A 4,687-nucleotide genomic window follows, 5' to 3' on the forward strand; every position below is an offset into this window, starting at 1 on the left:
TAATACTTCAATTGTCAGGAAACAATACCAGCAAAATGAAAGATGTTATCACCATGCTGCTCTGTGGGTCAGTATCAGGGGCATCTTATGCCCAAAACCAGGGTCAGATGGACTCTGCAGCTCCAGCTCTGCCTAGGGAAAGGGAGTGAGATTCAGAAACTGGTGAGACCGGCAAGGGGGCGCTTCCCCATAAATCTGTTTTCACCTTCATACCTAAGGACAGTAGACTAGCTTGTGTTGGAGAGCATTGAAGGTGAACACATGTGCAGGGCTGCGGTGTGGCCCAGCCATGCTTGAACTGAGAATGAGGAGACACCTCAGGGGACAAGATAGGCCACAGCTGAGGCCACCTGGAGACTTTCCAGATGGTTTCCCTTAATTAGCATCCTCTATTGTGCTGAAGAACCCTTGAATCACTCCTAAGATCCTGCTCCATTGTTTCCTCCATTGTTCACTCAACTCCTTGTTTGTTCTGATTAAATAAGGGCTGCCCAGCATCAGTCAGCCAGCAGAGTTGTGAGCTCTGCCCAGGATCTCACTCCTCCTGCAGGCTTAAAGACCACACTGCTGGTCTCATTCCTTTGAGCCTTCACAGTACACTGGTTTGTGTGTGGGAGGGGATCGAGGCACAGACCCCAACAAGTTTGTGTCAAGCCAACTTCCACTTAAGGAACTATTGAAGGAAATGCATGAAAAGAAAAGAAATGGGAAAGAAAAGAAAAGAAGGTGCTGGGGAGCTACCTTCCAGGTGGTGAGTCTTTGTGAAGCTAAAATCTGGAAAAAGAGAAAAACACAACATAGGTCTTGCATTGGGTCCCATTCTCCACTCAAGGCCATGGCCTCTCTTGAATGTAGTCGCAAAAAGACAGAAAAGAGCAAGGGATGCAGGAAAAAACAAAAGTGGAGTGCACATTTACTCAGGAGGAAGTGCCCCGCACAGCCACCGGCTTTTCATAGGGACCCTGAACTCTCCATGCAAGTGTACATACACCAGCACTGAAGCAATTCACTTCAAATCACCTCGGTTCTCAATTGAATTAAGGTGATCTAGTCCTTCTAATTACATGTAGTTGTCTGCCCAAAGCAGAAATATATTCTTATGTTACATTTTAGTGCAAATGTATAGATTCAACAAAATATAACTTGATATAAAATAAAAATCTAAGACCTAAGGAGAAACACATCTAATAAAAACAGATACAAAAGAGGAGCCATGAAAATGCCATTTATGCCTCTAGAAATCATAATAATAAAATGTCCAAATTATTAAACGACAAGACAGAATTTGACAGAAAACTTAAAAATGTTTACAAAATGTAGAAGTTTAAGAAATAAAACTATTCAAAACCGAAATCAATGGTTGTATGGGTAAATATCAAGGCAGTTTACATATAGTCGGTGAAACCATGTATCAGTATATAGAAGAATAAAATGCAAAGTCCAAGGATATAGCTCAACTGTGCAATGCCTGCCTAGCAAGTGTGTGAGGCCCTGAGTTCAATTCCCAATAACCACCCAAACAAGAATAAAAGGCAAAAAAGAAAACAGATGGTAGAAAGGAGTATGTCAAAGGTTAGAAAGAATTTAAAATAGATACAAATCATGGGCATAATTCTGTTGTATGTTAACTACATTCCTAGACAATAAGAGAAAGATAATGATTATTAAATATATTACTAAATGACTAGGACAAGAAACATTTGAAAAAATAATAGGAAAGTTTCCAAAATTAATCATGTTTTAAACTGCAAATTTAAGAAGTGCTATGAACCTCAGGCAGGATGATTAATAGACCACATATAAATACTGTGAAGGTGTAAGAAAAAAGAAAAATCTCAAAACTGAGCCAGAAAAAATATCTTTCACAAAAAACACAATGAGAGTGCTAGCTAGCTTCTCAAAATGAAGCAACCAAAGCCAGACTGCAACTGTCTCTCATTATTCAAAAGTACTAAAAGAAAATTATGGTCAGCACAGAGCTCAGTACCCAATAAATTTATCCTTCAAAAACAATGGAAGCAAAAATATATTGAAATAAAGCAAAGTATGAGACCCTCTCTCACTTCAGTCTTTCACTAAAACATACACTAAAAATTGTTCTTATCAGAAAAACAACACTAAAGGCAGAAAAAAAGTAAAAACAACTGTATAGCTAAATGTGTGAGATACAGGAAAGTTATTACTGATTGTACAGAACAATGTAGTCTAATGACTTATGGAATTTAAAATCACACAATATGATAGGGAAAGAAAACAACTAAGGTCTATGCACTGACCAGAATACTGCAAAAATATAAAGTTAGACTCTAAATAATCCACAATGTGTGCTACAAGCTCTAAAACGACTTCTAAAAATGAATAAAGATAAAGGAATGTGTGAACTTTCAAAGTAATAGATGGTAATTGGAATAATAATAAATAGTAAATCAAGCTGTTTTTACATCAGCCATCCCCAAAAGAAGACTTTGAGAAAAGACTTGGGAGCTGATAGCTTTGAGAGGTCAGGATCACAGCAGAGAGACATAGTGGAGGCTGGAGCACTGACAGAAAGAAAGCTAACATAAGGGTGTCCTTGCTCCTGACGTAGGCACCGTGACCCGCTGCAAAGACACGTTCAACTAGAACTGTGAAGGAATTTTCACCAGAGTGAACAGAGGTCAGAGCGGCACATTGGGTAATTAAAGGGAGACACACAGATCCATCATCTGTCCATTGCTCTAGGATGAGCCCGTGGGTCCTTTTATTTATTTATTTATTTATTTTTTATTTTTTTTTAAATTTATTTAAGGAGAAAAAGAAAAAAATGGAAAAAGGGTACAAGTAATACAGAATTTCAAAAAAAAATAAACAATAGGAAATCACTACTTAATAAATTACATATTGTTATCCTAGAAATAGTTGTTCAAGTTACAAAACTAAAGCGTACAAAGTGGATATTCAAACAGTGAGACTGCAAACAGTTCTGTTCAATGATCCAACAAAAATTCAGTAATATGGTTATCTATCTTATATACTTAAATATACATGCAGTTATATGCTTTAGAGCACTTTCTTTTCCTCTCTTTTTTACAATGACAATTACGTATTTTGGGTTTTATTACTCCCAGAGTTATTACTTTTTTTTGAAGAGAATAAAACCAAATGTGACATAACAAAACAGAGTCAGTCAAATCAAAAAGATGGACATAGTACATGATGTAAAAACAGAATACAAGGTGATCAACAATGGTTACCATAATGCCTCTTGCTATCTTAAAAAAGAATTGCCTATATCATCAGTTATAATAAAATTGAACAAAACAGTACAAAACAAAACCAGTGAAACTGAAACATTAGAGACATTACAGAACTTCAAAAGAAGACAATAGTCAAACCATGAGCATTATAGTGAATCTTACTGTCTTCAAAGTAGTAGCGTATACCTCAAACTTGATATTATCAAGCCAAACAGAATAGAGTAAAATAAGACAAAACAAGATGGTGAGAGCAATACAGGGTTTCAAGTCAAGTTAATAGGAAATCAAAGTGGGTTAGTATAATATATCCTGCTATTTTTTTATTTTTCCCTTAATTAAAAAGATAAAAATAAATAAAAAAGGAGATTGAAATAAAAGAGGACATAACAACACAATAGCACAAGTCAAAACATAACAATTTAAGCAACATAGTGTTTCTCCACAAGATATCACGACACAACAGTAGTTACCAAAGTGCCTCTTTCCTTGAAATATTTGAGTATAACTTTGTATACTATAGCATCAAACATATCAAGACAATGTAAAACCATTCAAGAGAATGACAGTATTACAGGATATTTAGAATCAACTAACAGAAAACTAACAATGGTTTCTATATTATCTCCTTGTCTATAAAAGTTTTTGTTTATACTATCACATATAATAAAATCCAGTAAGGTATAGCATGTTAAAACCGATGGAGACAGAAGAACAAAAGCTCGATGGGACTTTAAAACAAGTGCTTAGGGGTGTTAAATAGCTGACTATATTAATGTTTTTGGATCATTGAACACAGCTGTTTGCAGTCTCTCTGTTTGAATGTCCACTTTGTATTCTTTGATACTGTGATTTGAGCAACTATTTCTAGGATGATAATATGTAATCTATTAACAGGTGATTTTTTACTTTTTTTTTTTTTTTTTTTTTTTTTTGTAGTTCTGTATTACGTGTACCCTTATACCGCTTTGTTTTGTTTTGTGTTTTTCTCTTTTTCCTTTTAAATAAAATTTTTAAAAAAGATGATATTAAATCAGCACTAGCTATTATGCTGTCTTGGAGTGTAGACTGGGGCAACCATTGTGGAAGTCTGGAGATTTCTCAGAAAGCTGGGATTTGAAGTCCCATTTGTTCCAGCTATTCCACCTCTTGGCATATTCCCAGAAGAACTGAAAGCATCATATCACAATGATATATGTGCATCTATGTTTATAGCAGCACAGTTTGTAATAGCCAGATCTTGTAAACAACCTAAGTGTCCATCAACTGAGGAATGGATAAAAAAGTTGTGGTATTTTTGTACAATGGAGTACTACCCAGCTATAAATAATGATCACATTGAGATATTTATAAATAAACGGGCACAGCTTGAGACCATAATCATAAGTGAAATAAATCAAACCCACATGTATAGATACCAAATAGTTTCCCTAGTGTAAGACATGATAACAACA

This window comes from Cavia porcellus, unplaced genomic scaffold (assembly GCF_034190915.1).
Source record: "Cavia porcellus strain 051 isolate PalLab524CR breed Dunkin Hartley unplaced genomic scaffold, mCavPor4.1 scaffold_4, whole genome shotgun sequence".
Classification (NCBI taxonomy): Eukaryota; Metazoa; Chordata; class Mammalia; order Rodentia; family Caviidae; genus Cavia; species Cavia porcellus.